A 25,584-nucleotide genomic window follows, 5' to 3' on the forward strand; every position below is an offset into this window, starting at 1 on the left:
TATGCCCTAAAAATTATCATTAACTCATAAATTTTAATTTGTCTTTAACTAAAATATTGCCCAAATACAGAACGTAAATATCAGTCGAAAGTTCATGTCGAGCTAAACAAAACCACTCGCTTTAGAATAATTCTAATGCCTCGTTTTTGAGAAAATTATAAAATACGAACTTTTAAATTGGTAATATTAATAATTGATACTTTCCATTTTGTTGCATGAATTTGTTACTTTTGCATTGTTGTAACACTGGGGTTCCTGTATTGGAAGCCAAGTTTTGTAGTGATAATGTTATTGTCTCGGGCGTTAAGTTTTGCAACGATTGAAAATAACTAATAATTAAAGGAAAATTTCTGCTCGGGCTGCCAAATAGAATTACTGCGTGATATTACGAATAAGCAGATCTTACGTATTCGGGCGACGAGGAATATGAAACGTATTGTTTTCGGAATTCGATTCCTTATCTCTAATTTGCATATTTAATCTGCACTAGAATGAATAATTAAGGCACTCACGGATGAGCCTAATATGCATCAGAAAAATGAATACCTGACCTTGTACTTGAAAAGTGAATGGTATTGATGAGTGGCAACTCATCTGCCTATTACACAAATAACATTAAAAAAAAATGAATGAGAGTTTGGAGAATTGAAGTTGACTCCACGGGGCTCGAACTTCAGTTCTCCAAGGTAAAAATACAGTTTTGCTAAGATGGTTTGGAATTTAAAAAAAAATGATATATATACAACGAAAGATGACCTAATGTCTAATCGATCCTGTTTTCCCCATAACGGTGTCTCCAAGGCGCTAGGAAAACAGGTGCGTAGTTAATAGTTAAGTGATTTAAACATGCGGAGCAAAAATCTCACAAGCTGCAAAGCTGAAAGAAAGATTTTTCGCTAATGGCTTGTTCAGTTGGCTACACTGACTATCACTCTGTCACCGAAGTGTGTGGAGATAGCAAAAATAGTTAAAAAGCAACAAACAAGGAAAGTTTAATTTAAAGTTTTTTTTTTTTTTTTTAATGAGTTAATTTAGATAAAAATTTCTGATGGTCAATGTAACCGTGCTTCAACTTTTTCTGTTCTTCTAGGTATGCTAATAACGGTTAAAGAAATAGGCATATCTTTGAAATGATAACCACATAACTGCTTTGGTTCTAACGTCAAATAGACTTTTAATAAATTTAACGAGAAATAAGGTGATATCTACAAAAATCAACAAGAAAGTTAATTTGGATTTACAAAAAAAATGAATTAATTGACTTTACGGAAAATGAATCAGACTTTTGACTGTTTTGACCAAATAATATGATTTCTCTTAACACATTCTTCACTGTACAACGTAATATTCAAATTATTCAATCTTGACTGTAAAATTTAGCAACAATCTATTTCTACTCAACTAAACTGACAATATTCGATTCTTTATAATTACCATGACGTAGTTATACAAACAAAAATTTCTATTAAACTGAATATTAATTAGCAAAATGATTTATTGTTTTCCTCCCAGACATAACCGACTATTAAGTAATTCGCCCACAGTTACTACCTCTTTTTATTAATAAAAGAAATGGAAATAAGTTTAAGAATCGGATTGCGGAATGAAAGAATTAATGGTTTAGGTTGCTTGCAAGACTTACTGGAGAAATAGTTTAGAAGCGATAGTATGCTTTTGAGAAAATTTAGTGCACTGTTTCTAATGAACTCTAATGAATTTTCAATATTAAAAGATTTGCATAAACAAAACATAGCTTTGTACACATACTATATCAGTTGGTAAATAATACAATTCACAATAAAAATCGTTACACAACACTAACTACACAAATATTTCATATTCAAGTACACTACACAGAAATATATATATATATAGTACTACCATTATTATAGTTTGGCCAATTGATCAAAATAATTATATTGTCGACACTCTCTGATTTTCTCACTGATTCCTTATTTTGCGAATACACGTTTCTCCATAGCTATGGACCCTATCTGCGTTCGTTGCTCAGATAGGTACCTCCGAAGGGATTTACTCGAGTATCTTAAGTTGTTTTCCTTATTTATGAGACTCTAACGATATTACGAGATAAGAGTATTTACACTTATTTGTCTGAAACTTACTCAACATAGCACGTCTTTGGAAGCTTTATATTGATTGTTTCTTTTAAGAATGAGTATAATAAAAATTGACAAGTTACAATAAAATCATATTAAGCCTGTTTACCGCTCTGACACATATTTCCCTAACACAACCTATACAAATGTTAAAATTTGAAAAACTAGACTTTGACGCTAAATCATAGTTTACTCAAAACCGAAATTACATTACATTCACACATCTTAAACGCGATTTATGTTTAAAAGAGAAATAATTCATACTTGATATAAATAAATACTGGATTGCATATAAATGATTATAATGACGGCTTCAAGGATCTAAATATTGACACATTACGATTACAAATAAATGCATGATTGAAGATCAAATCAATGTATACAAATTTCACTAGTAAAATAATCAAAAATTTTATGGTACTTATTCAAGAATGAAATTAACAGTTCCTATATCAGTGAATTAATTTTGGAAATGCAACCAAGGCATTAGGCTATTTGTTTACTTCTTTTAAAAAGAAAGAAAAAAATGCTCTAAATGTTTACGGACAGTTCCGTATGAATAAACAATGTCCCGAAGTTTCTAGGAAAAGGTGAGTATGGAGATCACGAATCACGGAAATATTGGCCATAGTCCTTCTTCAATAAAGAAAATAACAGAATACTTTGTCCTACCTTAATAAGTCTTTCCGCTTATATTTCCACACTTCAGAAGAAAACTGCACTGTACTTAACTGACCGTCACAATGCTTCCTAATGTCCCTTCTCAGACCCCGCTGTCCTCTGGATTCAACTCCCGGAGAAGAGGTCCTCGTTTGTCTGAAGCGTCTGGGTCTTCCTGTGGCAAGGCATCTGTCTCGAGTATCGGGGATCGAACCCGTGTCTCCGTCCTTCATCTCCATGTTGTTGAAATGCAACGATGCGTCACTTATCAAATCCATCTGCACTTAAATTTCACTCGCACAGTTTATATATATATCCGCCATACATCGCACTACTTTTCCTGTCTTTGCACTTTATGCGGGAAATCAACGTATATAGAATCACAGACTCACTTCAACATCACCATTTATGTAGCGTTACCGTAAGATGATAAGAATTATGTCTATCTGTCGATGTTTTAAATATTTGTATAAATAATCTTGTAACGACGAAGTTGCTGTGGATAACGCGTGGTTTAAGTAACTGGCTGCTAACGGGTGTCTAGCTAGCCATTTTTCTGAAATTTAAACACTTAAATATATATATATATATGTACATATGAGTTGACGTACGCTTATGAATCGCGTGTTGGTGATGTTTTCACGATGAAGTGTCGACTTAGAGTAACCTCTCTTCCGTGTGGGCGTTCTCCCAGCTTTCTTTATTTTTTAAAAAAATAGACGCTTCATTCTTCTCTTTGTGAATTTTGAATTTCGGATTCTGATTCGCCGCTTTAAGTTCGTGACACCATTTCCCAAAAATCGGTTGATAATTTGGCTTGGGTCTCTAGCGTCTCTTCTGGGCTAGTACGTGATGTTAAAGAGTTTCAGAAGCACTTGCGAAGATTGTAGATAAAAAATTTTGGTTCCTGTGTGTCTGTGACGTGATATTTGCGATATGGAGGTACTTTGGTAGTGCGACAGTGTGGCTGGAGTAACAATAGCAAATTCCATTACCGTTTACTGGCGAGGTAGAAAAATGGGTGGTCTATTAGTGCGGTTACCGTCTTATGTTTTTTTTTTCTGAAAAGCAGAGAAACTTCTTTACCTGGGACAAATGAAAGAGGTTCGCTTGGCTGCTAAATGAAACAAAATAAAATTTTCCTTGACTTTTTTAAAATAAATTGAATTTACATATAAAGATGTTTTAATTTGAATATATGAACAATTAATTAAGTGTGTGAGCGTAATTGTCACAATACCCCCCTCCCAAGATGTAGCAAGTGCTGCAACAGAGTGAAGCACGGCTGCATCTAAGGAGAAGTAACATTTGATAAATATAAAAGTTCAAATTCTGACAGAAAGTACAAATACATGAAAGTCCTAACCCTAATCTATGTTGAAGAAGAAAATTTAAATATTCACAAAAAATCCGAACCCTAATGTTAAAATTTCGTGCACGCTGAGAGAGATAATCTCAATGTCATGTTTGAAGATTACTTCTGGCTACTGGATGCTCCGGGTGAGAGTCTCTCATTCATGCGTTGGATCCATTCTTCCTTTCTCTCTTCTGAGCATTTCCACGTCTTGAGATTCTCCAAATGTTGTGGGACCAATTCTTTTCCTGTACTACAGTCAATAATGGCGAAGGTATTAGCTCCAACCTTCTTCTTCACATAATACGGACCCTGGTAAAGATCGAAAAACTTCCGCACGGTCTGGTCTGCAGCAGCACTTAACCTGTGCGCTTTCAGGAACACTAAGTCCCCAGGTGTTACCACCGGACCTTTAGTGGTGAGTTTTTCATTTCTTCGCCTTTTCAAGGTGATGTTCCTACGGGATGCATAGAACAGCTTGTCCTCCCAGGTCTCTCGTTCTTCCCTCGGAATACCAAAATGCTCCAAGATGGGATTTCTTCGCACTGCTCCTAGAAATAATTCCGCTGGAGTATAAGAGAGGGATTCTGTCACCGCATGATTTACGAGGATGACAATGCTTGGTAGATGTTCTGCCCAAGAAGTGTGATTTTTGGCACAGAATACTCTGAATAGTCGGTGAAGTTCAGCGTGTGTTCTCTCCACCAGGTTCGACTTTGGATGGTATGGAGGTGCGTACAAGACCTTGATGTTGTGTCTCTCCATTTCTTCCTTCCATCTTGAGCAGGTAAATTGTGGTCCTTGGTCACTCAATATGGCATTTGGTACCCCAATGATGGGTAGAACGTAACGGCTGAGATACTTGAGGACTAGGTTAGCCGAACTGTTCCTCAAGGGAATGGCTACGAGATACCTCGTGCATCCATCCATCACGGTGAGGATATACTTTTCTCCCGTGGGTGTTCGTGTCATTGGTCCTACAAGATCGACATAGTAAATATCTCTGGGTCGCTCTGCGTGGTAAGAGGTTACTGTTCGCTGAGGGGGATGTCTGTCCACTTTGGATCGAGCACACACTTCACAATCGGCTATCCATTTCTTCAAGTCTCGCCTCATTCCTTTCCAGAAGTAAGATTGGCTCAGGGCCTTCCACGACTTGTAAAAGCCAAAGTGTCCGCCGTTGTCATGGATGTCTTGGAGTGCCTTGTCTTGAAGTGTCTTCGGAAGACAGATTGTCAGCATCTCTGGAGCATGAAAGTTCTTGAGGCATAGAACTTGGTCAGCTAAGCAATAGCTTTGACTCCAATTCCGATTCCTGGTGCTCCCATCCGTAGCATCGCCTTTTATTAGGAAGTCAATTATATCCTGCCACTGAGGATCCTCTCTCTGCTGTCTCGCAAGCTCTTCTTTGGTGACTGCAAGTACCAAGGTCTGCTGCTTCACAGTATTCACGCTGAAAGTGTTTGCAGGGCCTTCCTCGTAATAGCGTGACAAGGAGTCTACAACTGTGTTATCCTTGCCTTTGCAGTACTCTACATCAAAAGCGTAATCCTGCAGCTGTACACTCCAGCGGGTCAACCTACTGTTCCAGTTCTTGCTGCGGTGCAGCCATTGTAGGTTTTTGTGATCAGTGATCACAGTGAAGCGCCGACCAAGGAGGTAGATGCGAAATTTCTGTATGCACCAAAGAATGGCAAGACATTCCAGCTCATTGATGGCGTAATTCTTCTCTGCTCCTCTTAAACTTCGGCTGGCGTATTGGATCACTCGCCTTTCATCCCCTTGTTTCTGGTACAAACAGCCTCCCAGGCCTGACAAACATGCATCACACTGCACGTAAAAGGGTTCCTGGAAGTTGGGATGGTACAGCATCACATCCTCCGCGATAGCCCTCTTTAAGTCTTCGAAACTTTTCTGGTGTGCTTGAGTCCACTTCCATCTTCGACTCTTTTGCAGCAACTCAAAGAGAGGTTGCGCCACTTGCGAGAAGTTTGGTATGTATGAGCGGTGATATCCTAAGATGCCAAGAAATCTTCTCACTTGTTTTATTGTGCGAGGCGGCTCCAGGTTCAATATGACTTCTACTTTCGATTTATCTTTTACAATACCGGTTGGTGAAATCACGTGTCCCAAAAATTTAACTTCTTTTAATCCGAACTCCGACTTTTTCAATTTCACCGTCATTCCTGCTTTGCTGATAAGTGCCAAAACGGTGTCGATGTGCTGCAGGTGTTCCTCCATCGATCTAGAAAAGATTAGGAGGTCGTCCACATAACAAATGGTGAAGTCCTGAACCTCATCCCCTAATACCAAGTTCATCGCATTCGTAAAGGATTGAGTCCCATTGCAAAGTCCAAATGGCATGACTTGAAATTCATACAATTTGTTTTCAAATGGGAAGGCGGTATAGGGTTTCGAGCGTTCAGTCAGTTCTAGCTGCCAGAAAGAACAGTTCATATCTATTCTTGCAAAATGCTTCACACCGTGGAATCTCTGCAGTATCTCCTGAATTTCCAGAGGTCGTGTCTGTAACACCTTGGTATGCCTATTTAGGGATCTAAAGTCAACACATAGACGTAGAGTTTTATCACTTTTAGGTACAACCAGCAGTGGATTCAAATGACAGGATTTTGAAGGCCTAATAATGTCCCATTCAAGCATTTGCTTAAGTTGCGTACGCACTTCATCTCTGTGTGCTAATGCAACCGGATATATCTTGGAAACTATGGCCTCCTCTGTTTCAACAACAATATCATGTTGATACACCCTACAGCGTCCTGGACGATCAGAAAATACTGAGCAGTGATTACGAAGGATATCTTGAAGTTGTTGTGCCTCAATGTGCGAGGGTAAGTTGGCTGCACGCACTTTTTCTTCAATCTCTTGCATTAATTCGTCTTTGGTTACATTTGAAATTTGAAGATCTTTCTCTACGCAAAGTTCCTCTTCCATTCTTGACATAGGTAGGAATTTGCGGATTATGTTGGCGGGTTCTGCATCCGCTCGCAGCTCACAGCGATTGAAATCTAGCTCGGCGCGTACACGGTACAGAAAGTCCACGCCCAGGAGAATGGGTGCGTTGAGTCGTTTAACTACCAATACTTCCAACGCAATCTCCATCTCCGAGAGCTCAATCGGTATTACTGCACGACCGATTGCTCTGGATTGACACCTCCCCGTGAAATCCACTAATCTGATCTCCTGTGCTTGTCGCAATGTCGGGTTGCGAACATCTGCCGATATCTTTTTCCAAGTAGACTCCGTAATCAACGTAGCTTCACTGCCCGTATCCAGAATTGCCTCGAAGGTATGTTGGTTTATAACGACTTCTATCCTGGGTGTTTGATATCGTTGTGTTTCATCTTCCTCTTGTTCATTCTCATTATCATCAGAGGTAAGCCAAGTGGCAGAGACATGCACATTCATCTTCTGAGGCTCAGTATTCTTTTGTGTTTGCTCTACAACGTTTCTTTGATTAGTCTCTGTGCAACATCTGCCTTCTGCATTAATTCTTATCTTCACTGCTGTTTCATTTCCTTCCACATCGGTGTCAACTACTTTATTGGGTTCCTTTCTAGCAGACTGAGACTGACCGTCAACCCGAACCCTGGACCGTTGGCGGTCAAGTTCTAGTTTTCCTGCTGCTGCTCTGCCTGCAGGACCAGTGGGTTGGTAGCATTGATGCTGTCTGGTGTACTGCTACCTCTCCCTCGTGACCCACGATTGTTTCCTCTCGTGTGACCTCTTCGCTCCGAGCTGTTCCCTCGATGCGTGGTCACTTGTTGGACTTGTCTCTCTTCAGTTCTTGGCCTGTCTCCTCTGTTTCTTTGATTGCGGCGGAAACGGCGCTGCGCGTGACCTCTTGTCGGTGCTCCTGTACTTCTCTCGCTGCCGGAACTGTCTTCATCTGTCCGCTGTGATGGCTGGTGAGTGTTGCGCAATCGATTGTCCTCTCTTCGATAAGGATGGTTCCGTTGTCTTCTATTTCCGGAGTCCCTATATACGGTTTCCTCCGTTGACTGCCTACGCACATGCTGTACTCTCCGTTGGCCTGTCGTACCCCTGTTATTCCTTTGGGCATTTCGGTCTCTCTGGAAACTCTCTATCCTGTCCAGCTCTTCGCTGTCCCAGAGGATCATTGACAGTTGCTCCGTGTCCTCCAGCTGAACTCCGATGAGCTGCCTTTGGATACGTAACGGTAACATGTTCTTCACGTTTGAGAGAACTTCCGCTTCTGACATAGAAGGACTTAGTTCCCGGAACGCCTTGACTTGCTCCCAAAAGAATTCACGCAGGGACTTACGTGAATCAGCCCTATAGCGTGTGTTTCTGAGGCGAGTGAGCTTTCGCTGAATAATGGCTTCGCTTTGGAAATTCCTCAGAAAGGCACGACGGAAGTCTTCAAAAGTTCTGAACTGTTGGATGTGATTGTCTATCCACATCTTTGCTGCTCCACGTAGGATACGTGGAATTATGTGGAGAAGTTCTTCCTGCGCTATTCCGTATAGCCTGCAGTCATCCAACAACCGCTCAAGGAAGGTTGATGGCAGTCCCACATCCGTATCCGGGTCAAACGATGGCAATTCATCTATTTTAGGAGCTCGAAGAAAACTTCTGCAGCTAACGTGAGAGTCCACAGATCTTCCACTCTCCTGATTCCCTTGACTGAGGTCTTCTAAAATTGGATTTGAAACCGGAGGCGTTGGAGTCCTTCGAGGGGGTTCTGAGAAGGCGGGTTGAGGTATGTTTCTTACTGCTTCCCCAACTCTCCTTTCTACCAACTCGGACATCTTCTCCGTTAGGGATGCTGTCAGTTGGTCCACCGTCTGCTGAATAGCTCCTGCTTTCTCCCGTTCGACCTCTTGGATTTGCCGGAGTTCCTCAATCCTGGTGCTCTGATTAGTGAGGCTCTCTATTAGCTCCTCTTGTCGTACAGTCATGGAATGTTCAATATTCTCCATCCTTGTCTGCAGCTCTATCCTTTGTGCTTGGGTCTGCGTCTCCAAGTCCATCCGCATGCGCTGCATATCTTCTAGGACCTGTTCCTGCCTTTCCTCCATTTGCCTGACCATCCTCTCTTCCATTTGGCCAGCTTGTGCCGTGAGACGTTCTTCTGTCTCCTGCAACTGCCTGTGCTGCCGCTCTCTCTGTTCCTCCAGACTTTGGGAGATGGTGCGCTTGAAGTCCTCCAGCGCTTCCTTGTTCGACTTCTCGTGTTCGTCCAGCCTCCTGGCTTGCTCTTGTAGTTTCCTCGAGAGGTCTTCTGCCAAATGGTCTTGTTTTTCCATGAGCTTGTCAAGTTTTTTATCTTGTTCTTCTCTGAATTCTTCGTTTTTCTTGTTCTGTTCTTCTATATTCTTCCTCTGTTCTTCTATATTCTTCCTCTGTTCTTCTCTAAATTCTTCGTTTTTCTTCCTCTGTTCTTCTCTAAATTCTTCGTTTTTCTTGTTTTCTTCTTTTTGTTGTCTCATGAACTCATGTAACGCTGATAGAAGAGATTCCTGAAAATCGCCATTAGTGCTGTTCGGCCTGTGATGCTGTTGAATGTTGTCTCTACTTCCTTGAGTGACATCATTTTCCATAACTGGACTTGTATTCCTCTGGTCACCACATTCAGGACAATTTCGAGCCTCATCCGTGGGATCCAAATCCTGTTCCCATAGGTCACGTCCACACGTGCGACAACGTTGTGCTTCTTCCATGGCAGACATTCTGTTTCTTGGTCGTTGCCTCAAGGTAGATGGCCTCAACTGTGGCATCTGCAAGTAGACTTAAATAACTGGATTGTCAGAATGATTCTTATTAAAATTTGTCTAAAATTAATTCTAATTATCTGACCTATGCTGTCAATCACTCTAAATTTCGTACTCTAAGTTCACCTTAATACGCAAAAATATTACTATTTCATCAATGTAGCATGCCAAGCTACTTTATCACCACACGTTTTCCACAACAACTTAGTTCATTCTTTTTTTTTTTTTTTTGTTCACATGTATATTCATGTGCATATACAAATAGTGTATTAATTAACAGATAAAATATCTAAAACACAATAATATTTAAGTAATAAAATGCACGTGTAAATAAAAGTATTAAATCTAACCTATTCTAAACATATATATATATATGACTATATAATTATATTAATACTAATGTTATTCACTAGAAACAAACTTAGCTAAATTTATGCATCAATATGCCAAAAATTTGCATGTTCACTTATATTAATCGCTTACCTGGTGCATTACCTTTTTGTTTTCTTCTTTCCTTCTTTTCTTCTTTTTTTTTTAACAAAGAAAATGGTGTATCTCTTTTCTCTTCCAATCACACAAACCAACAAACAAACATGAGGTAAGAACAATTATTATTATTATTATTATTATTATTATTTACGCATGTGCTGAAATGAAATAAAATTGGTTGCGAGGGGGAGTAGAACGCTTAATCGTTCCCTACGGGTAATCTCGAAATAATGATTCTTTGAATACAAAGTTACCTAATTTCCTATCACGCTTCCCATTCTTAATTTTAGTATTACGTAATAGACTTGATTACTGTTTTCGTTCGCTGTTCGAAATTTACTATGTATGCTTCTCCAAACTAAATTTCCTACTTTTTTTTTTTTATCGCTTACTACGCTTTTCGGTCCTGAAATAAAATTAACTACGCATGTTGGTCCTTCAAATAAGATTAACTACGCATTCGGGTTCCTGTTCGGGAAGCCATTTCTTGTAACACTGGGGTTCCTGTATTGGAAGCCAAGTTTTGTAGTGATAATGTTATTGTCTCGGGCGTTAAGTTTTACAACGATTGAAAATAACTAATAATTAAAGGAAAATTTCTGCTCGGGCTGCCAAATAGAATTACTGCGTGATATTACGAATAAGCAGATCTTACGTATTCGGGCGACGAGGAATATGAAACGTATTGTTTTCGGAATTCGATTCCTTATCTCTAATTTGCATATTTAATCTGCACTAGAATGAATAATTAAGGCACTCACGGATGAGCCTAATATGCATCAGAAAAATGAATACCTGACCTTGTACTTGAAAAGTGAATGGTATTGATGAGTGGCAACTCATCTGCCTATTACACAAATAACATTAAAAAAAAATGAATGAGAGTTTGGAGAATTGAAGTTGACTCCACGGGGCTCGAACTTCAGTTCTCCAAGGTAAAAATACAGTTTTGCTAAGATGGTTTGGAATTTAAAAAAAAATGATATATATACAACGAAAGATGACCTAATGTCTAATCGATCCTGTTTTCCCCATAACGGTGTCTCCAAGGCGCTAGGAAAACAGGTGCGTAGTTAATAGTTAAGTGATTTAAACATGCGGAGCAAAAATCTCACAAGCTGCAAAGCTGAAAGAAAGATTTTTCGCTAATGGCTTGTTCAGTTGGCTACACTGACTATCACTCTGTCACCGAAGTGTGTGGAGATAGCAAAAATAGTTAAAAAGCAACAAACAAGGAAAGTTTAATTTAAAGTTTTTTTTTTTTTTTTTAAATGAGTTAATTTAGATAAAAATTTCTGATGGTCAATGTAACCGTGCTTCAACTTTTTCTGTTCTTCTAGGTATGCTAATAACGGTTAAAGAAATAGGCATATCTTTGAAATGATAACCACATAACTGCTTTGGTTCTAACGTCAAATAGACTTTTAATAAATTTAACGAGAAATAAGGTGATATCTACAAAAATCAACAAGAAAGTTAATTTGGATTTACAAAAAAAAATGAATTAATTGACTTTACGGAAAATGAATCAGACTTTTGACTGTTTTGACCAAATAATATGATTTCTCTTAACACATTCTTCACTGTACAACGTAATATTCAAATTATTCAATCTTGACTGTAAAATTTAGCAACAATCTATTTCTACTCAACTAAACTGACAATATTCGATTCTTTATAATTACCATGACGTAGTTATACAAACAAAAATTTCTATTAAACTGAATATTAATTAGCAAAATGATTTATTGTTTTCCTCCCAGACATAACCGACTATTAAGTAATTCGCCCACAGTTACTACCTCTTTTTATTAATAAAAGAAATGGAAATAAGTTTAAGAATCGGATTGCGGAATGAAAGAATTAATGGTTTAGGTTGCTTGCAAGACTTACTGGAGAAATAGTTTAGAAGCGATAGTATGCTTTTGAGAAAATTTAGTGCACTGTTTCTAATGAACTCTAATGAATTTTCAATATTAAAAGATTTGCATAAACAAAACATAGCTTTGTACACATACTATATCAGTTGGTAAATAATACAATTCACAATAAAAATCGTTACACAACACTAACTACACAAATATTTCATATTCAAGTACACTACACAGAAATATATATATATATAGTACTACCATTATTATAGTTTGGCCAATTGATCAAAATAATTATATTGTCGACACTCTCTGATTTTCTCACTGATTCCTTATTTTGCGAATACACGTTTCTCCATAGCTATGGACCCTATCTGCGTTCGTTGCTCAGATAGGTACCTCCGAAGGGATTTACTCGAGTATCTTAAGTTGTTTTCCTTATTTATGAGACTCTAACGATATTACGAGATAAGAGTATTTACACTTATTTGTCTGAAACTTACTCAACATAGCACGTCTTTGGAAGCTTTATATTGATTGTTTCTTTTAAGAATGAGTATAATAAAAATTGACAAGTTACAATAAAATCATATTAAGCCTGTTTACCGCTCTGACACATATTTCCCTAACACAACCTATACAAATGTTAAAATTTGAAAAACTAGACTTTGACGCTAAATCATAGTTTACTCAAAACCGAAATTACATTACATTCACACATCTTAAACGCGATTTATGTTTAAAAGAGAAATAATTCATACTTGATATAAATAAATACTGGATTGCATATAAATGATTATAATGACGGCTTCAAGGATCTAAATATTGACACATTACGATTACAAATAAATGCATGATTGAAGATCAAATCAATGTATACAAATTTCACTAGTAAAATAATCAAAAATTTTATGGTACTTATTCAAGAATGAAATTAACAGTTCCTATATCAGTGAATTAATTTTGGAAATGCAACCAAGGCATTAGGCTATTTGTTTACTTCTTTTAAAAAGAAAGAAAAAAAATGCTCTAAATGTTTACGGACAGTTCCGTATGAATAAACAATGTCCCGAAGTTTCTAGGAAAAGGTGAGTATGGAGATCACGAATCACGGAAATATTGGCCATAGTCCTTCTTCAATAAAGAAAATAACAGAATACTTTGTCCTACCTTAATAAGTCTTTCCGCTTATATTTCCACACTTCAGAAGAAAACTGCACTGTACTTAACTGACCGTCACAATGCTTCCTAATGTCCCTTCTCAGACCCCGCTGTCCTCTGGATTCAACTCCCGGAGAAGAGGTCCTCGTTTGTCTGAAGCGTCTGGGTCTTCCTGTGGCAAGGCATCTGTCTCGAGTATCGGGGATCGAACCCGTGTCTCCGTCCTTCATCTCCATGTTGTTGAAATGCAACGATGCGTCACTTATCAAATCCATCTGCACTTAAATTTCACTCGCACAGTTTATATATATATCCGCCATACATCGCACTACTTTTCCTGTCTTTGCACTTTATGCGGGAAATCAACGTATATAGAATCACAGACTCACTTCAACATCACCATTTATGTAGCGTTACCGTAAGATGATAAGAATTATGTCTATCTGTCGATGTTTTAAATATTTGTATAAATAATCTTGTAACGACGAAGTTGCTGTGGATAACGCGTGGTTTAAGTAACTGGCTGCTAACGGGTGTCTAGCTAGCCATTTTTCTGAAATTTAAACACTTAAATATATATATATATATGTACATATGAGTTGACGTACGCTTATGAATCGCGTGTTGGTGATGTTTTCACGATGAAGTGTCGACTTAGAGTAACCTCTCTTCCGTGTGGGCGTTCTCCCAGCTTTCTTTATTTTTTAAAAAAAAATAGACGCTTCATTCTTCTCTTTGTGAATTTTGAATTTCGGATTCTGATTCGCCGCTTTAAGTTCGTGACACCATTTCCCAAAAATCGGTTGATAATTTGGCTTGGGTCTCTAGCGTCTCTTCTGGGCTAGTACGTGATGTTAAAGAGTTTCAGAAGCACTTGCGAAGATTGTAGATAAAAAATTTTGGTTCCTGTGTGTCTGTGACGTGATATTTGCGATATGGAGGTACTTTGGTAGTGCGACAGTGTGGCTGGAGTAACAATAGCAAATTCCATTACCGTTTACTGGCGAGGTAGAAAAATGGGTGGTCTATTAGTGCGGTTACCGTCTTATGTTTTTTTTTTCTGAAAAGCAGAGAAACTTCTTTACCTGGGACAAATGAAAGAGGTTCGCTTGGCTGCTAAATGAAACAAAATAAAATTTTCCTTGACTTTTTTAAAATAAATTGAATTTACATATAAAGATGTTTTAATTTGAATATATGAACAATTAATTAAGTGTGTGAGCGTAATTGTCACATTGTGTATGTGGCAAACCACCCTGTTAATTAACATTGTTTCTGTGTTGTTCGTCTTTTCTTAACAGCTCCATATGTACTCTGTTGTGTAACTTATACAGTCTAGTACAGAGTAATTTTTGAGTTGTATCCAGCTTCAACTTCTCGTTTCCGTATGCGTAGAATTTATCATCATTGTTATCATAATTAGGCTTTAAAAAAAAAGGCTTTTTACGTGACACTTAAAATATGTAAAGTACAAATTAAAATTCCGGAAGTGGGCGTACCCCTAATTGGTGTTTTCTGACGGTTTTCGATGACAAAGTTAATGGACATTCTTACCTGGAGATGCTTAATGAGTGGTTGGTGCCTTAACTGGAAGAAAATGGTATTGAAGACACTATTGTGATACAACAGGATGGAGCACTAGGGCACTTGGCGATTTACGTGCGCAATTACCTGAATCAGACGTTTCCTGGCCGCTGGATTGGAAGAAGTTGTGCACCTTCACCAGCTCTCTTTGCCTGGTCTCCAAGAAGTCCCAATCTGATTATACCAGGCAATGTTTTCTGGAGTTTCATAAAGCAACAAGTGCTAGATATCACACAACGCAGGAATTATGAGCAGCTGTGCAACACGCCTTCACCCTCGTGACTCTGGAGTATCTCCGCAAAACATCTGCGAGGACTTGGCGCAGAATTCAGCTGTGTTACGACATGGATGGTGATCATACCGATATTTATGATTCTTAAAACTTTTAAGACTTCATTCTACAGTTAACTCTTAGACATACATTCTACAATAACTAACGCTATACTATTGAAACTAAAGGTGGGGTTCCACCCACTTCCGGACCACCCTGTACCTAGAAAAACTACAAACAAATCTGCAAATTAAAATGAAAAGTTTTTCACAATGGTTACAGGTTTGGCACAAAGAAAACTGAAATTTAAAGGGTTCCTTCCAAATTTGCATGGGCTCTCTTTCTAGATTTTGCAATTTTATAAACTACTTTGTAAAGTAAACTTGCTTGTATAGATAACAAGTAACACGATTTACGATTTTGTAATGTTAAATAAATATTTCATAATATTTTACGTCTTAAATCCTCTATGGTTGACATACAATGCAACAACAATGCTTGGTTTTGATATCAATGTGCCTTTGAAGGGACCGTGTCTCATAGCTTTCTGCACTCACAAAAATTCTACTCCAAGCTTCCTGTCGCACAGTTTATATAGAACTAGCAGCGTTCACCCCGCTTCGCTGCGGTCACCCTGGAACGCAATAAACTTTGTTACTTAGATAATTTTTACTTTTTCGCTTTCAAGTGATATGATAAAAACCATAGAAGATTGGAGTAAATGTTAACATTATATCGCCTGTCATTTATGTTAACCCGCTTGAGTGACACGGTCATGTGGGTTGCATATAAATACGGTTAGATTTAGCTATGATGAGCTAACAAAGGATTTGTACGTTATGGACACTTGAATGGTCAATTATCTCAAGACACTGGTAATTGAAAATTAAAGTGATATGATAAAAACCATCTAGGGTCCAAATCTTAATAACCCCCCAAAAATGAAAGAAATTGGTTCAGCCGTATTAGCGTGATGAGCTAACAAAGGATTTGTACGTTCTCTTTTATATATATAGATTGTTGTATGTGTGAAATTTTGTAAGGTGAGGTAGATTTTACTCCTTTCGTCCTTTATTTTAGATGGATCCGAGCTTACATCTCTATCATCTTATATCTGTATAAGTTTACATCGCTACAGGCTTACATCTCTATAAGCTGAAGAAAGATACATGCTAAACTTCATTAAAATAGGTTAAATTTTACGACGGAAAAACAGGCAAATACACAAATACCGAGTAAGTCGAATGACAGAAGCTCGTTACGCTCGCTTTAAAATGTAATATTTGGATACATTCCATTGATCAAGCTGCAATGTATAATGCGTTGAGGTGAATATTTACAGATAAATTGATATTTGTAGTAAAATATACGTAACATCATAGAAATAACGCTAAACGCCAGAACATTGTTTCTAAGAGTAGGGTGGACGCTAACAGTAAGATATGGGTGAAATATATGAATAAAACTAAAATTTAAGGTGAGCATTTCGTTAGGATTAGCTTCTGATTTACCTTATAGCTGCCCCAAATATAGGGAGGACGTTTTTCGAAAAAATGGCTTCTGAAATTTGAGATGTGCCTTTTATTTGCAAATGAGCATATTTGCAATAGTATAAAAATTGCAATAGTAATTTATTATAAACTCTCGTTGACAACTGCTGTAATTTTGCGGTGTTAGCAATAGTAAATATGAGTTTTCCAATGTTGGTTTTTCAAAGTGTCTATAATAAATGTTCGCTTGTTCTATTAACAAGTACTGTAATGGAACATTTTCTTTATTAAAATAAGATGGAATCAAGAACGCTAGGGATGCGCACGAGACAAGATTTGTGGCTGTCTCGTCTCGAAAATGTGCTGTAAAAGTGATGTCTCGACTCGAAAAATGTATATTTACTATTGGAAGAGCCGTGTCTCGACTCGAATTTTGTTAGGAAAATCCTGTCCCGACTCGTCTCGTGCGCATCTCTAAAGGACGCCGATCCTGAGGAGGAGGCTCCCCCAAAGTTAATGTGGGCCCCCGCATTGTATTTATGAATATACAATATTTGGCATAATTTGAATTCAATTTGGCTTAAAATTATCATATAAGCCTTCTGCATGCGAATGTGCCTCCCCCACCCCCACCCCCAAAGTTACAGAGAAATCGGGAACTCTTGGATGGAATGATACAATATTATACCGCTTTCATGCCTTATCACTTCGCACATTCTATAATTTTGGAGTGCACCTTTACGTATTTTTTTTTTTTTTTTTTTACATGAATTCGTTTATATTCCAAAAAAAGATAATTATTTGTTCTTTCTCTTATAATTTCTGAGTGCATCTTATATTCGCTTGCGCCTTACATTCAAGGATATATATTTATGATTTTTAAATATTTTTTGTTTTATTTCTTATTATTAAAGATTATTATTAAAAGAAATTATTATCATTATTAATATTCACAATATACCTAGTACAAATTCCGATAGTAGGCCTATATTAGAAATTCCAAGTGTAATTAAAAATTACAAATTGAGTGCAGTTAAATTATAAAATAATAATAATATAATGATACGAAAGATATTACAGCTAGTCGTCGGCGTATAACCAATGCGACTTGCTATCACCCGCATTTACAATCGTTTACCTAAGGAAAGATTAGGTGATTTATCAACGACCTATAATAATAATAATAATAATAATAATAATAATAATAATAATAATAATAATAATAATAATAATAATAATAATAATAATAATAATAATAATAATAATAATAATAATAACTTTATTTTAAGTGTTGTAAACAGCTCATAAGCAAAATACAGCACTATGTTAAAACCATTATATAATTATTTTAAACAGACCAGAAAATATATAGTATAGAATGACTGTTAGAGCAGGTTAAGGCCTTTGTCAGAATGTTAATATATTTCTCGAGCTTTTACAATTTCTCGACCGAGTGCCCCACCTTGTCTCGTTCAAAATTGTTTCTTCGTTTCGTCTCGTAGACAACAACACTAATCACTAATGTAGAAAAGTATTCTTATTAACTTTATGAAAACATGATAAATTTTGAACATTAATAAATTTGATTGTGTATTCTCCATAATTAAACCTAGCCCTGAAAAGTCTGTCAATGAGAATAGTGTGCAAAAATGCCTATACACTGTGCCACTGATTGGCTAACGCACGTGGTCCCGTATTCCAATCAAGTTGGTTGTATTTACTTACAATGATACAATCCCGAGTAATTCGCTTGAAGCAGTTCTGTCGTATATAGCCTTAGTGCTGAAAAATGACAGTACATTTCATTCAATTCAATCTACAAACACCGTGTGCGTGGGTTTTCTCGGGGTTCTCCCGTTTCCTCCCACTTTCTTCATTCCACCATTTCATTCATTACTCATCATTACCGTCTCCTTTAGCCTAACCGGCATAAGCGTGTGACGTAAAACTCAAAGATTTCATTTCATTTCATTTTTCAATTCAATCTACGGTACTCCATATGGTAGTGAGTACAATGTAAGCGAATCTTCTGCTCTGGACGTACTAGCGTTGCTCACGACACAAGACAGAACGTCCTTTCGTCTTGTCTTGTCAAGTTTTTAAGTCTTATCTCATCTCGTATTGTAAATTTATGTATGAAATTCATGCATTAACTTTTTTTTTTTTTTTTTTTTTTTTTACGTAATTTCATATAGAAGTTATTATAATCTTTCCGTGTCACGATAGGTCCACAAAGCGTGTGATATAACAACACTCAAACTGTAATTATTATTGGAGTATATTGTTGTATTATTTTTATTATTTGTGTATCTTTAAACGTTGATAAATTCTCTTTATTGTATTCGTATAATTACTTTATCAATTTACAGTATTTTATAAGTTATGTACCTGGAATAATGTAACAGTAAAACAGGCTGTGGTATACGACTTAACAGTGATATAACTAAGAGGGGGCAAACGATACTTCTTCCCCGGGCGCCAAATTGGAGGGGCGCAAAATTAAGCAAATATTTTCACTATAAGGCAAAGAAAGGTGTTTCAATATACAAAATATCATAACGAATTACCTCAGAAGCTTAAGAGAACAACAACGACTCACCAAACTTAGAATTGTATCCACAGAGCATAAGTTAGTTTCAGAGCTATCTTTTGAAGATATTGTAAATACCTTTGCAGCCAAAACAGCCCGCAAAGTTAAATTTTAGTTCCATCTTTTTGTGTTTTCATTTAACTTACATCGATTTAAGAGATTTGCAAAATATCCGAGTATAATACTCGAGATAACAGCTTGATTGTTTGTCATAATTAAATATTCTATTCTAAAGCGACAGACTGTTGATTCATTCTACACATATGCACATCCCAATATAATTAAAAATACCGGTACATTGTGACTTGCAGTTATTATGATAAGACTATATAAAAATATGTCAAGCATGCTACTCTCAGCTTATTTGGCAATCAAATAGGCCCTACTAATTAGTTTGATGTTTTATCTTGTATTAAAAATTAAATTATGTAATGCAATTTTGAAATCAAGCTTTACCACTTGAAGAAAAATGGAACAGGGGATTTACTGTGTGATGCTAATATCAGGTGTAGTCGCGGAGTGTTTTGGTTTGGTTGGTCAGGGGGAGGAGGGCGCAAAGGCGAGTTCTTGCCCCGGGCGACAACTAGCCTAGTTGCGTCACTGAGACTTGCGTGAATCAGGCCGGTAGCCAGCCCGAAAATGTAGGGAGGGCCGGTAGAAGTTAGGGGGGGGCCGACACAACGATATTATAGTTTATAACCATATTATAGTTCATTAGCAAGCCTACCGTGAAACTTTTAGGGGGGCCAGTGAAAATTTAGGGGGGGCCGCCCTATCCCCCCCCCGTGGATACGGGCCTGGCGTGAATTATCGTTGAACACGAGATTCGAGAAATTTCTTGTCTCACAAACGAGACGAGGATTGCCATTTTTATCATCTCGGCTCGAATTTGAAAGCATGCTTCTCTTTTCGCTTTCGAGTTGAAAAACAAGAAATTTCCCGAAGCTTGTAAAAGAGACACTCGAAGCGTGTAAAAGACAGTGCCAATATGAATTGTTAATTTTTTAAGGACCGTATTACATAAGCGATTCAGAGGAGGATGTAGAAGCTAAAAACTAGGGGAACCAACGAGAACCAGACTATGATAGGTATATCATGAGTTTACTATAAACTTTCACAAATATATAAATAGTAGCTTAAATTACTTTTGTCACTCAAAAATGCGGGGGAGGGCTACGCCTCTGATGCAACTAAGGAGTATATGATACAGTATCCTCAATGTAATTGATAAATGAGGCGTTGCATAGCAAAGTGGTGTGAGTCAGTTTTTAGACATTGTGAGATGCCGAGATATTTTATTAGAATCGATATAGAAAAAGCAGACAAAATCGGTTCTTTGTGGTGCCATCATTTGGCCTATGGCCTGGTCTTTTAAGAGTCTTCATCCCGGCGAAATTAAAATACCGCTAATTTTACAGTAATTATGGGATATCTTCAAATAGATAAAAGATAATCGAAATGTGGAACGAGAGCGCCCTAGACAATATCATTTTACATGAGAAACCGTTATCACGACTCACTTATCTGCTTTCGATTTCGAGCCATTTTGAAAATCGGCATTTATTTTCGCGTTTCTAAACAGCTGAAAACATAAAGCCACTAGGTGACTTGTGATAACGGTACCTCGCGCAAAATAATATTGTCTAGGGCGCTCTTGTTCCATATTTCGATTATCTTTTATCTATTTGAAGATATCACATAATTAATGTAAAATTAGCGGTATTTTAATTTCGCCGGGATGAAGACTCTTAACTCAGAGATACGCAACGTTGTCAACCAACAGGTTATGGTTTCAAGTTCACGGAAATGACTGCATCTCATTTGTTTTAAAAAATGACTTACGCCACTTTACCATTCAACGCCACAAATATGAGTGACTGTAATATCCATGATTGAGGCTAGTGGCGTATTTACGATTTTTTTGGGGGGGGAGTGCTTTGCTAACTTTACTCCTGGGGAGTATGTGTTAGCAGAAGGGCTCTAGAAGCACGTAAAAAAATATTACAGGAGAAATGAATTATGCAAGTACTTAGACGTAACATAACGTAACCAAATCTAACCTAACCTAACATAAACTAACCTAAGCTAACCTGAACAAACCTAAACTAACCTAATATTAGTAGAAATAAGCGCAATTCTATCATTTTTTGGAAAAAATATGCTGGACCCCTATACTAACATAATATAATATAAACTTACCTAAGCTAACCTAAACTGACCTAACCTAACCTAAACTAACCTAATGGGAACAGAAATTGCCAAAATCGTAACAGTATTTTTAGTAAAAAATAGCTGGGCTCCTTCTGCTAAACATAGGCCATTCCTGTAAATGTGAAAATTCTGCAAGATATTTAAATTACTTTAAAATAGTTTTAAAAAAAGTTTCGGGGGCTTAAGCCCTCTGTAATTAGCAAATATTGAGACTTACGAGTAAATACTAATCGAAAGAATACATTCTGAGTGATATCAGTATGTATAGTATATATGATAATTTAATAACGAAAAAACATCATTGAACTAAGTACCAGTGAACCTGCTCTATTCACACCTTTTTTGTTTTTTTCTAAGTTAAACTTCCCAGATTAGTGATGCATCTGTTCACTTACCTGCTGGAATTCGTGATAATCTGTTTGCCTCTATCATTCTACCCTCTGTCGGAGATCACAGCAACTAATAGGCTCTCTTGTGTCCCACACCGTGGCGCTAGCGTCTAGGGAGCCTGATTCCGTGCTTCATTTGGGGACGAAGGGAAGTGATTAATGCCTTATAGCGGATCACCATTATCCGTGGGTGAATTACCAGAGATTTATTGCACTGTGGTAGCCAAAAGGTAGAGAAGAAAAAATGAATGGTGATAAATCAATAAGAAAGATTTATTATTCCTGTTATAATTTTGCTCAGACACCTACGAAGAGAAGAACCATTCGATCAGGACATATCCTCCCCCTCCCCTCTTTATTTTTTTTAAAAATGTTGTTTGTTTCATTCTCTAACTAGAGAATAGTGGCGTAGCGAGGGGGAGAGCCCCAGGTCCGCTTTCTCCCACATAAACATAATATTTGGTAATTTAGCTAATATTAATTGAAATGAGAATATATTTTTTCGTCTATATAGTTTTCAGAAATATGCGTATATTTTTCTATATTCAATGCAGCTTTTATATGGTCTTTCATGTGAGCTGGATAGTCGTTAAATTCAAGTAATAAATAAAATAACGTGAAGCGACAGTAGTTCGTGCACAATTAAAAAAAAAATCATAAAATAGATTTTATTTATTTATTTATTTAGTTAGTTATCTACCAACACAACAGGCAAATGCTTGCAAATGTTCAGGCAAATTGTTGAAATATTATAATTCATTTTACAATAGTCTTTTTCAGTGCTTTACAGCAGTGCTATTCAACCTGGGGTGTGCGTGTCCCTGAGGGAACATGAAGATATTTCTGGGGGTAGCAATGCTGCTTCTGGGGTCTGCTGCAAATGTCTGTTGACAGTTCACTGCAAATTAAATTCGATAACTTGTCAATTTGTGACTTTTGTGTTAAAGCTCGAAAAGAGTACAATGAAATTAATGACAGTGGTATTTCACAACTTTTTCCCTGTCCAATACATTTGTGTGAAGAATCCAGAATCTGTTCTGATTCTCTCACTCTCGAAGATTCGACCAAGAATCAAGGAGTTGTCTTCCCGGAAACAAGCTCAGTCATCTCATTAACAGTTTAGTTCTAACGTTACGTTTAGTTTTTTTTTTTTTTTTTTTTAATTTTTAACATTGTTCTCAGTGTCCGAATTATCATGGAGGATCAGGGGAAAATTCCCCTCAGTAGAACTGGATGTCTCTCATATATTTTGAAATTTCACATGTTAATATTTTCTGATGTGCACTTTATTCCCCTGTAAATAGTCTTTTGATTGGTACACCGATTGTCCTTTAATTGGGTCTCTATTTGTCCCCTTTTTAATTAACAGAACATGTCTATTAATTTTAAAATGTTCATTTCGATTTAATTTCTTTTAAACTGCTTCAGGGGTACACAATTGGATGGCGACCTGTCAAGGGATACGCGAGAAAAAAGTTGATGAGTTGATTTTTTTAAGTTTAGCGTCCCTTTCAGCAGCGAGGCTATATGAGACGTGGACCTACCGATTAACATGGAACCACATGAGCTCCCGCCGGGAATCGAACCCGGGTCTCCCACGCCAAACGAGAAAAGAAAAACGTTGAATAGCACTGCTTTACAGGACATTGTACATATATCATTTTCATCATGTTTTTGAAATAATTTGTTAGAGTTTTGTTTTCACTCCAATCGCTATTGAAAGCAGTGGTGCTTGGGGTGTAAGAAGTCTTGAAATCATTAGGAAGAGCCATTTCTTGTGCCGGCGGAGTTCGCTCCACATCTTATCTAATACAGCGCATATGTGTTTCTATCCAACGTGGTAACGTTTCGTTGGTCCCTGGCACTTTACCCCCTGGAAAGGAACTCGATGAGGTGTTTATACTCTCATAAGAATAGTTTTATATATATATTAGTCCCTGGACAATAGTTTTTCTTTGACCTTGTACTTTAAATTGTAATTTATATGAATGCAAACTCAGTGTAATTATGTCATTTCGGTTTTGTTTAATAATTCATTCTTAATTAGTGCATTTTTAATTAGTATGGAATTAGTGCAATTGTTGTGACATTTTTGTGAAAATCAAATCATCTTGGCAATATAGAAATAATGCATTTGGTTGGCAATGCACTGGCTATATAATTAGAAAAATTTGCATTGTAGTTTGTCAGTGATAAATAATGTATTTTTTTATATATACTGTATTTTAACACATAAGCTGTGAATAATCTAAATTTGTTAGACTATATTCTCCATATTGACTACTTCAGCATTATGTTGGTCCTAGACTTTTTGCATGGAAGAGACCTATATTATTGGTTCTAGGAATATGGAAGTATAATGAAGATACAAAGTTTGAACAATCGAATTCATTGGAGGAATACCAGATCAACAATATTACGCCTTTGTTCTAATGAGTAAATATTAAAATTGTCTATCAGTCTACTATGACTTTCAAGTGAAGGATAAATTCCAGTAATTTTGTAAATCAAATACCTTAGAAATTTTGCTTGAACTCTTTTAATTAGTTGGCGATATTTTTGTTCTGAGGGGTTCCAAATCGTGACAGCATATTCCAACTTGGAGCGTACATATGAGTAATACATTTTCAAGATGTGTTGCAATATTACTGAAGTCCTTACCACTTCTAATTATCAATCCTAATAATTTAAACGCATCATGAGTAACATAGTCGATGTGTTTAATGGACGTTAATTTTGGGTCAAATGTAACACCTAGATCTTTAACTGTATTAGGTCTGCTTATAGAATTATTACGGAGTTTATAATCATATTTAAAAGTATTTTCGTTTCGGTTGAACGATAACACTTTACATTTGTTTATGTTTACTCTCCAAGTTTATTTACTGAACATTAGTTCGCAATATTCTCAAAGTCGTGTTGTAAATCAAGACAATCATGCACAGATTTTATCATGGCATAGCTTATATTTTGAAATGATAAGCGAACAACAATTTTTCATTGTTGTGTCTATGATTTGGAAGATCGTTGATAAATAATAGAAATAGTAGAGGGCCTAGATTATATTCCTGTGGAACTCCAGATAACGCAAAATACTTGTCTGATTTAAATTCTTTATACATAACTGCATGCTTACGTTCACTCAGATATGGTGAAAAAAGTTGGTAAGGGCTGAAGAAAAATCATAGTGATTTAATTTGTTTCACAGTATTTTATGACTTACTCTGTCGAAAGCCTTCTCAAAGTCAATATATATCTTAAGTGAACTTCGCATCCTTCATGTAACGAGTTAGCAATAAAGCCAGTGACTATTGCTAGATTCAAACAATATTATTATGAATGACGCAGTGTAGAACAATAATATACTCGCCATCATTGGTATATGGATTGTGGTGATCTACTTTCGAAAACTTTATTTTGGGGGTGAGATCGCGCACTTAGGTACTTGAGAGTGCATATGATGATACTTAAAAAAATCTTGGTATGTTGAAGAAAATATATATTACAGCTTAGAAACATGACAAAACTTAAAACGAAAATGCGTACGACATATTATTTAATATTTTTATATTGTGCAAGCAAAATAGCAAACCACCTAGCTAACTGACTAACTAACTAACTCTAGGGCCTATGGAACCCGGAGG

The 25,584-nt window shown here is 36.8% G+C and overlaps 1 long non-coding RNA gene across 2 annotated transcripts in view; it reads right to left on the reverse strand.

Annotated features, from left to right (window-relative positions):
- The window catches only part of LOC145684969 (uncharacterized), a 262,367-nt gene extending 240,227 nt beyond the window's left edge, over positions 1–22,140 (reverse strand). For both annotated transcript variants that reach the window (XR_014131441.1, XR_014131442.1), the window contains exon 1: positions 21,947–22,140. This is a non-coding gene — a long non-coding RNA (uncharacterized LOC145684969). The remainder of the gene's footprint in view (positions 1–21,946) is intronic.
- Positions 22,141–25,584: the final 3,444 nt, after the last annotated feature.

Source organism: Thermobia domestica, chromosome 5, assembly GCF_964235325.1.
Source record: "Thermobia domestica chromosome 5, izTheDome1.hap1.1, whole genome shotgun sequence".
Taxonomy (NCBI): Eukaryota; Metazoa; Arthropoda; class Insecta; order Zygentoma; family Lepismatidae; genus Thermobia; species Thermobia domestica.